The following is a 10,543-nucleotide window of genomic DNA, read 5'->3' on the forward strand; positions in this document are numbered from 1 at the left end:
CACTCTCTGGGGCTCATCTGGAAAACTTTTCTTTCTTTTTTTGTACTAGGGATTCCGCCCAAGGGCAATTTATTGGTGAACCACATCCCCTAGTTCTGCCCTTTTTTGGGGGGTGCAGAGTGTACGACTGTAATCCCAGTGTCTCAGGAGGCTGAGGAAGGAGGATTGCAAGTTCAAAGCCATCCTCAGCAAATTAGTGAGGCCCTCTGCAATTTAGTGAGACCCTATGCAATTTAGTGAGACCCTGTCTCAAAATAAAAAAGGGCTGGGGAGGTAGCTCAGTGGTAAAACACCCCTGGGTTCAATCCCCAACTTCATATATACCCAAAATCCAGTCTAAATGTTACATTATTTTAAAAAATTATAATAATGGCCTGGTGTGGCTGCCAATGCCTATAATCCCAGGGGCTCTGGAAGATGAGGCAGGAGGATCTCAAGTTCAAAGCCAGCCTCAGCAATTTAGAGAGACCCTGTCACAAAATAAAAATTAAAAACAGCTGGGGGATGCGACTCAGTAGTAAAGTGCCCCTGGGTTCAATCCCTAACAACAACAACAACAAAAATACACACAATAATAATAAATAAAATAATAATGTTTCTGGTGAGTCTGGAAGAGAACCCAGTCCCTTTCCACATTTCCACCCCCCGCAAAAAAAAAAAAAAAAAAAAAAAACCTGGTTTAAATGAGATTTCTTTTGTTCATTTAAACAATAACAAAAGCAGCAGCAGCAAACATTTCTCCTATATTTTAATGTTCCCAGGTCCTCTACTAACTCCTTTACATGGATTACCTCATTTAGTCTTAGAAATAAGCAGTTGAAGAAAGGAAAATTTAGAAGTCTAAGTGGATTTCCCAATGCCAATCTCTGTTTGGTAGGTCCTTACCCTCAGTAAATGCTGTGTGTTTCAGTTAAGAGAGAAGAAATTGGAGGGGAAAATTAATTTTAAAAAGACTTGAGAGTTTGGGGTCGTGGATCAGTGGTAGAGCGCTTGCCTAGCATGCATGAGGCACTGGGTTTGATTCTCAGCACCACATAAATGTAAAATAAAGATATTGTGTCCACCTAAAATAAAAAATAAATATTAAAAAAAAAGACTTGAGTGGGGGCTGTAGCTGTAGCCTATCATGCTTGAGGTCCTGGGTTTCAATCCTCAGCACTGAAAAAAAAAAATTCAGGTTTCCTAAGCTTCCATTTACTAATCTCCTCTCCTATCATACAAACCGCGGGTATACAGGCATCATGTGGCCCTCCTGGCATTACTCACTGGGAACTGGGGCTCAAATACAAAAATGACAATATTACTGTTGCTGGGACCAGTAAACTGTCTTTGTCTCTGACCTAGGAGTCCATTATCTTCTGCCAACATCCACAAAACTGATGGCTAAGTTGTCAGGATAAAGGAGAAACACCTCGCAATGGCTTATGAAGCCCTGCATGACCTGGCTTCCTCCCTGAGTCTCCCCGCCCCCCCCCCCCCAGCCCTCTTCTTTTCTGATGGAATCTGGGCCTCTAGCATGGTAAGCAAATCCACCACCACTGAGCTACATCCCAGACCCTCCAACTTCATTATTCAGCTCACTTCTGTTCTTGCCCCTTTTCCCTGGTTAACAGTGTTTAAATCTTTAGCTCTTAGGATCTCAGGTTCTCACACAGACCTCTCCTTTGAAGTACTTTTCACAGTTGTGATTTTAATTTTCTTTGCTTGATTATGTGATACTGTGTTTCTGAAGCTACAATTAGACAGACAGTCAGTATAGATAGGTAAATAGGGTCAGGTCTGATCAAGGAAGCCAATTTTTGAGTGCAAGTTGGAGACTGTCCCCTGAGACTGAAATGTTAATTCCTTCTGAGCCCTTCCTCCACCATAACCTGCTCCTGCTCTAACCTGTTGCTAAGGTAACCTGTCCCAGGAATTGCCCCTTCCTACAGGGAGCTATAAGGTTGTTAATTAATGTGTCCTTGGCTGCTCCATCCTGCCCTTCTTCTTTCAGCTCACCTGTTTCCCACCTTTTGGCCATCCTACCGAGCATTCCTGGGTCTAGTCACATATGCAGGAAGAAGAAAGATAAGGGGAAGAGGGCAAGAGAACAAAGGAAGCCTAGGACACAGAAAAAGGGCAGACCACATCACTTCTTAGGATACCGGGATACCAGCTATTGCCTGCTTCTCCCTCCTGGGAGAAGTCAATGTTACTCTTTTTAAAATAAACCCTCCTTGCCTCGGCATACTTCTTTAATGTTTAAACTTAAACATGTGAGGGAGCAGAACTCTTCACCCATGACCAACAGTATCAATTCTATTGAAATCAAAACTTCAGTCTTAAACCAGATACGGTGGTGCACACCTGTAATTCCAGCAACTCAGGAGGCTGAGGCAGGAGGATTGCAAGCTTAAGGCCAGCCTCAGCAATTTATCCAGGCCCTAAGAAACTTAGGGAGACCCTAACTCAAAAAATGAAAAGGGATGGAAGGCTAGAGATGTAGCTGGAGGCTGGAGATGTGCAAAAGTGCCCCTGGGTTAAATCCCCAGTGCCAAGTAAATAAATAAATAATGAAATAAAGGGCTGGTATGTGGGTCATGGTAGTACCCCTGGGTTCAATCTCCAGTACCACTAAAAGCAAATCAAAACAACAACAACAAAACAAGAACAAACTTCTATAGCTCAGTGGTAGAGCATTTGCTCAGCACATACAAGGTTCTGCGTTTAATCCTCACCATTACAAAAATAAAAAATAAAAAAAAAACAGCCATACAAACAAAAAACCCTTCAATCTTACATCCAATTCTAATTTCTCCTTCCCTCCACATTTCAGTACCCAGTCCTCTGCTGTTTTTCCTTGTTTCTCCACTCTTCCTCTGATCTCAAGGTTGTATTGTTTGTTTTTGTTTGGCTATTGTTTTTTGGTACTATGAATTGAATCCAGGAATATTCTACCACATCCCAGCCCTTTCTATTTTTTATTTTGACACAGTGTCTTGTTAAGTTGCCCAGGCTAGCCTTAAACTTGGGATCCTCCTGCCTCAGGCTCCCAAGTCACCATGCCTGACTTCAAGGCTACTTTTGGCAACTCCAAAGCTGAGATAGAGGTAAGAACCAATGATACAAAAAAGGGAATTGCTGGGGATGTAGCTCAGTGACAGAGTACTGACATGTGGGAGGCCCTAGGTTCTATCACCAGCACTGTAAGTAAGTAAATAAATAAACAAACAAATAAATACATACAAAGGAGTAGGGTAGGAGACAAAGACCTTCTAACTTAGCTGATGCTTTCTGTAGCTTTGTGTTCATACTAAAGCTTACTCTTTCGTGCAAATTGTTAATAGATCATTCCAGTACCTCTACTACAGTACACAGCACCCTGCTGCAGGCCAATGCCCTCTCCTGTGGACTTCTTGCAACCCCTCAGCTCTTGTCCTCCAAGGTTCCACCTCTCTACTCTCTGTTGAAATTCTTCATTCATGAGTAAGATCCCTTTTGGCTCAGCTACCTTCTGTGCAATCTACATGCTCCAGCATACCCTCCATGCCTAATAGAAGTGTGGCTAATCAGTCTGCTAGTCTCCCTTGCTCATTCAGTCATCAAGGACTCTTCAATATAGATGGCTGATCTCCTGACCCCTAAATTTCAGAAACAAGTTCTCTGCATGCCACCTTGGAGGGAACTGGGAAAGGGTATCATATTTCAGCTGTTAAGCAGGCTGGAACTGATTGATTAATTGATCAATTTTTTTATTAGTTTGACAGTGCTGGGGATTATAACCAGGGGCATTCTACCATTGTGCTACATCCCCAGTCCTTTAATTTTTTTTTTTTTTTAATTTTGAGACAGGGTCTAAGTTGCCCAGGCTGGCCTCAACTTGTGATTCTCTTGCCTTAGCCTCCCAAGTCTCTGACATGACAGGTGTGTGCCACTGTACCTAGTCCAAGGATCATTTTAGCCATCTCATAAGAAGATCTGCATTAGAGGGGGAATGTGTTACTCCTGTTTTCCACTTTTGAACTTTACACATAATTCCCAGACACAGATGAAGTCCAGTTTCATATCCAATTTAACCTGTTAACCCCATCCATACTACAATTAAACATCAATAATTTATTTATTTATTGCTGGGCACAGTGGCATAAGCCTGTAATTCTAGCAACTTGAGAGGCCGAGGCAAAAGGATCACAAGTTCAAAGCCAGCCTCAGAAATTTGGGAAGGCCCTAAATTTAGCAAAATTAAAAAGGCCTGGGGGGGCTGGGGTTGTGGCTCAGTGGCAGAGATCTTGCCTAGCACGCATGAGGCACTGGATTGGATTCTCAGCACCACATACAAATAATTAAAATAAAGGTCCATCAACAACTTAAAAAAATTTTTTAAAAAAGGGCTGGGATGTAGCTCAGTGGTAAAGAGACCCTCACTACAATCTGCAGTATACTGCTCCCCGAAAAAAAAGGGGGGGGTTGGCAGAAGAACAGCCTCCAAACAGGATTTAAGGCCTCCACTACTGAATAAAGACTGCATTGGTAGGAAACATTTCATTCCTAAATTAACTACTGGATTTCCCTTAGTAATTACTCATAGTTTTACAATGTCCCTAGATTTTCTTTAAACACTATTCAGAAATGTTGACTAAAGCCACTGTGGTGGTATATACCTATAAAGCTAGCTACTTGAAAGGCTGAGGGAGAAGGATCCCAAGTTTAAGGCCAGTCTGGGTAACTTAGCAAGACCACATCTAAAAATAAAAAATAAAAAGAGGTGGCTGGGCACAGTGGTGCATGCCTGTGATCCTAGCAGATCAGGAGGCTGAAAATGAAGGATTGCAAGTTCAAAATCAGCCTCAGTAACTTGGCAAGGCCCTAAGCAACTTAGTGAGACCTTGTCTCAAAATAAAAAGGGCTGGGATGTGACTCAGTCCCAGGTGCTCCTGGGTTCAATTCCTTGTACCAAATATATAAGTAAATAAATAAAAATAAAAAGAGGCAGAGATGTAGTTCACTGGTAGATCACCCCTGGGTTCAATTCCCAGTACCAAAAAAAAAAAAAAGAAAAAGTAGATTAAATTGCCCCTGCTATTTTAACATAGTACTTACCTTTCTTAAGAATTTTTTTCACTTTCACATAGTTCCCTTGTTTGACATATTCATGAAGCTGAGCTTCCAAGGAGTCATTTCTTAAGGTACCAAGCCGAACAGGACAGGGGACTGGAAGATGAATAGCCCGAGACATCCTGTTTCAAAAGAGAGCATACGTATTCTAACTGAACCAAAAATACAAAGAAGCAAAATAGATTCTTTACATTTGGAAACCTGTTCACCTTCATTAATACAATTGTTCCTAAGTATCCAAAGGGGACTGGCTCCAGGACCCCTGCAGATAACAAAATCCACACATGTGGGCTGGGGTTGTGGCTCAGCGGTAGAGCACTGACCTTGCATATGCAAGGCCATGGGTTAGATCCTCAGCGCCACAAAAAAAAATAAATAAATAAAACAAAGGTACTGTGTCCAATTACAACTAAAAAATAAATATTAAAAAAAATCCACAGATGCTCATGTCCCCTATATAAAATGGCACAGTACTTGTGTATAACCTACATGCATCCTACCCCCTGGGGGTAAGGGGTTAATGGGGATTTAACCCAGGGGAACTTAACCACTGAGCCACATCCCCAGCCCTTATTATTTTTTATTTTGAGACTAAGTTGCTTAGGGCCTTGCTAATTTGCTGAGGCTGGCCTAGCCTTGAATTTAGGATCCTCCTGCCTCAAACTCCCAAATGGCTAGAATTCACTCAGTATACTTTAAACCACCTCTAGATTATCTAGAACAACTAATACAATGTAAATCTAGGTAAATAGTTATTATACTATATTGTTTAGAAAATAATAACAAGCCTGTATAAATTTAGTACAGATGCAAGTTTTTGAAAATATTTTCTAGGGGCTAGGGATGTAGCTCAGTGGTAGAACACTTGCCTGGCATGCATGAAGCCTTGAATTTCATTTCGAGCACCACAAAAATAAATAATTTTCTATACAAGGTTGGTTGAATATAAGGATGTAGAATTCATGAATTCAGAGGGTCAACTGTAGTGAAGAGGATTTTAGGGGAACAATTACAGAAACTCTATGAGATTAATGTTTATGCTCAATGTTACTGTTTTTTGTTTGTTGTTGTTGCTTTGGTACTGGGAAATGAAGCAAGGAAACATTTATCAATAAGCTACATTCCTAGCCCTTTATTTTTATTTTGAGACAGGGTCTCCCTAAGTCACTTAGAGCCTCACTAAGTTACTGAGACTAGTCTCAAACTTTCAATCCTTCTGCCTCAAGTCTCTCGAGCTGATAGGATTACAAGCATGTACCATTGTGTCTGCCATTAATGTTATTTATTGTTAAAGAATAGGGGTTGGGGATATAGCTCATTTGGTAGAGTGCTTGCCTCACATGCACAAGGCCCTGGGTTCAATCCCCAGCACCAAAAAAAAAAAGAAAAAAGAATTGACCCAGGTGAGTTGCTGCAGGCTGGTAATCCCAGAATGTGGGAGGCTGAGGCAGGATGATTTTAAGTTTGAGGCCAGCTTGAGCAAGTTAGCAAGATCCTGTCTCAAAATAAAATTTAAAAAGTACTGAGACTACTGGATGTGGTTGCACATGCCCGTGATTCTGCAGCTCAGGATGCTGAGGCAGGAAGATCCCAAGTTCAAAGCCAGCCTCAGCAATTTAGCAAGAACCTAAGCAATTCAGTGAGACCCTGTTTCTAAAATATAAATATAGATAGACAGATAGATAGATAGATAGATAGATAGATTTGTGTGTGTGTGTGTGTGTGTCTGTGTGTGTTGCTGGTGATTGAACCCAGGGCCTTGTACATGCAAGGAAAGCACTCTACCAACTGAGTTATATCTCCAGTCCCCTAATTTTTTTTCAAAATGGCTGGGGAAGTTGCATAGTGGTTACATGTTCCTGGGTTCAATAGCCGGTACCAAAAAAAAAAAAAAAAAAAGGACTGGGATGTAGCTCAGTCATCTCCACAGCAGGCCTTGAACTTGGGAACTTGGGATCCTTTTTCTTAGCCTCGGAGTCATTGGGATTACAGACATGTGCCTCCCTCCTTCTATCACAGGATGAAGCAGCAAGAAGGCCCTCTTCAGAAGCTGGTCCCTCCAACTTGGTCTTCACAGCTTCCAGAACTGTGAGAAATAAACTTCTCTACCACAAATAACTAGTTTTCAGACATTTCATCATAGCAGCACAAAATGGGCTAAGACATCTACTACGTGTTTCAAATGTGACAGGTAATGAGTAAAACACCTAAAATTAGATCATTGCTACCACAATGTTTATAGTCTTGCAAGGCAGATAAGTGGCAATGTGTTATGTTCTACAGACAATAAGACAACAAATCCCATTGACATAAATCCCCAAGAATGGACCTCAAGGGCTTCAAGCTACGTGGGGAAGCACAGAAGGTATGAAATGAGGTGAAGTAAAAGAAAAAGTCAAAAAGACTGATACATTTAATGGATCTTCAGCCAGGAGGCTCAGGGATTGTAGGTTACTGAAAAGTAACACTTTTGGGGGGTGTGGGGGGGGGGTACTAGGATTGAACCCAGGGTGCTCTAACATAAGGTACATTCCCAGCTAGTTATATTTTTGATTTTGGGACAAGGTCTTGCTAAGTTGCTGAGGCTGGCCTTGAATTTGTGATCCTCCTGCCTCAGCCTCCCAAAACACTAGAATTAGCAACTGTGACATAGCAACCAACTGAGAAGTAACACTTCCTTGATTTATCCAGGGACTACATGTGGAAAGTACTAAATTAAGTTCTTTATTTTTTTGGTATCTGTTAATATCCATGTCACTGACTACAAGCAGTATTCTAGTAATCCAACAGCATCACAACTTTTTGTTGTTGTTACTAGGGATTGAATTCAGGGGTGTTTACATTGATCTGAGTCCCTTTTATTTTTAATTTTGAGACAGGTCTTGCTAAATTGCTCAGGGCCTCACTAAATTGCTGAAACTGGCCTCTAACTTGCAATCTTTCTGCCTCATCCTCCCAAGGCACTGGGATTACAGGTATGCACCACCACACCTGGCATAACTTTCTCCAAAAAAGTGCTCAGAAAATAGTTTGGTCTTAAATGCATATGAACCAAAGTTTTATAGCAAGCTGTCATTCCTCTTTTTCCCACCTTCTTCCTTTTCTTTTTCCAGGTATTAGAAAATTACATTTTAATTAAAAAATTTTTTCTCAGTTGTATATGGACTCAATGCCTTTAATTTGTTTTTATGTAATGCTAGGATCAAAACCAGTGCCTCACACTTGCTAGGCAAGTGCTCTATTACTAAGCCACAACTCCAGCCCAGAAAATGGCATAGTATCATTATGATTTAGATGACTAATTGTTATGAACAAAATTGGGAGCTCTCACCCCCCCCCCCATTCAAATGTTTTAACTTTCAGTACCTTAGGTGTTTGTTTAGAGTGTTTAAAGAGATGATGTTCAGTGATGGGGGCCTTGCCTGCAATGCATGAGGCCTGGGTTTGACTTCCAGCACTGCAACAAATAAAATCAAGAAGGGAGTAGTAGAGGCTTGCCTAGAATTCATAAGGCTTTGGGTTCAATCCCCAGCCCAGTACAGATGGTCGGGGCGGGGGGGGGGGGGGGAGTGAATAATTACAATGAGATCCTTAGGGTGGGAATGTAATTCAACAATAGTGTCTTTTTCTGTTTTGCAGTACTGGGGACAGAACCCAGGGTCTCATGAATGGCAGGCAAGTGCTATACACATCTCCAGTCGCAATGACTTATGAATGTCCTTCAAAGAGGAAGGACAGCCCAGAGGCTAAGATCACAGTATGAAGAAGCAGCAAATATACAGTATCTCAAAAATCAAGGACTGAGGAACCCAAGTCTGTCAGTACCTTGATCTTACTTGGGCGGTTTAAAACTTCCTGGAGAGAAAATAAACGTCATTGTTTAACCACTCCTATCTGCAGTACTTTGCTATGTCAGTCCCTAGCAAACAAACAATTAACGACATAGGCTGTCATGTTTGAAATTAACATTTAATCATGCTAACTAAATCGTTAAGATTCACTATCATAATTACTGGTAGTTTTATTTCCTCCATTTTCCTACTTTAATCGCACAAACTGAATAAAGCAAGCGCATCATTGCGCAAAAAAAAACAAAAACCCAATTCAGTTTCCAATTGGGATATGACTAAGTAATAAAAAAGTACTCAAGATTCAGTAGACTAACGATAACTTTACACAAACATCTAGCCAACATCCACACTAGAAAGCTTTGTGGCATATTCACAACTTCGTTAAATTTTATCTATTCTTAACAAACAAGCCAGGGGAAAGCGCGAACGCAGTCCCCCACTACCACAAATTATGCAGTCGAGTTTCCCACATTTGGGGAAATCGCAGGGGTCAGCACATCCGAAGTGCAATGGATAAGCCTCGCCCTGGGAAAACCACCTTCGTGATCATGGTATCTCCCCTGCCAGGTAAGTATGAGTTGCTGCCAACTTGTGCCACTTCACCCTCGTCCTTAACACACTACTTAGTCACGGTCAATCCAGTTTCAAGTTCTTTAGGTGTTCTATTTCAAACTACACACTTCTTTATATGTTGCAGATCAAGCTACAATTTCCGGGATATTTGCTGGAAATTTTGCCGCGAGAAAAACGCTCTCGAACCAGCAATCATCGTACTCTTATCTACATATCCCCGCCTCTTGTAGTGACGTCAGTTTCTCCTTCATGGCTTTTTTCCTTTCACAGTTTCCTTATGGATGAGTTGGCTCTAAGGAACCACCCCTCATTTGTCTCCAAAAGACTTCTGCAGGTGTGACTGAAAAGATTTAAATATTCCTTGCCTTTTCGATGTCTGCAAAAATTCTGGCATGAACAAGTCTTAGTCGTGCGCTGTTGCGCTGACCAGCTTGGGAGACCCTGGCGAGGCGGGGTATGTAGGGATGGGAGTACAGTGGGTTGTGTCAGGTCTGAACTGCTGTTTCAGATTCTCGGTCAAACCCTCAGTATGTTTCCATTTCCAAAAATTGTAAAGTGGAAATAATTCTGCCTGCCTGCCTTACACGGTTTCTGTAAGAACTGAATGAATATAAAATGCAGCTTCTAGTCTCCCGACCCCACTCAGGCCACTCTGCTTCTGGACTGGTGACAGGTATAGCACAAGCAGAACAGCATCCAGCTTGTATTTAGGAACAAACTGGCTACTTGTCCTTTCTTCTACATTTTGCTCCAAGCAAAACAATTCTTTTTATAATTTGTAATGACTATAGTATCAAAGGCTTTAGTAGTATTTTCCTTACAGTCTCTCTATAAAAAAAAAAAAAGGCTTTGTTTTGTTTGGTACTTTGGGGGTGTATTCTTTTAGTTACTACAAGTGATAAATTTCCCTTATAAGTAATTTGAAAAAGGCAGAAAAGTTTTAAAAATTAAAATCAACTACGATCCAACTACAAAGTTACCACTGTTACACTTTCTTGATGTTTTGTGATAATCCCAAAATATGC

At 41.2% G+C, this 10,543-nt stretch overlaps 1 non-coding gene across 1 annotated transcript; it reads right to left on the reverse strand.

The window, feature by feature from the left end:
- Window positions 1-9,356: 9,356 nt before the first annotated feature.
- LOC124097799 (U1 spliceosomal RNA) lies at window positions 9,357-9,520 on the reverse strand. Its single transcript, XR_006853372.1, has one exon. It is a non-coding gene; the product is annotated as a U1 spliceosomal RNA (small nuclear RNA).
- Between the last annotated feature and the right edge of the window lie 1,023 nt (window positions 9,521-10,543).

Source organism: Marmota monax, unplaced genomic scaffold, assembly GCF_021218885.2.
Source record: "Marmota monax isolate L192 unplaced genomic scaffold, Marmota_monax_Labrador192_F-V1.1 WCK01_AAM20220418_F8-fsc01208, whole genome shotgun sequence".
NCBI lineage: Eukaryota > Metazoa > Chordata > Mammalia > Rodentia > Sciuridae > Marmota > Marmota monax.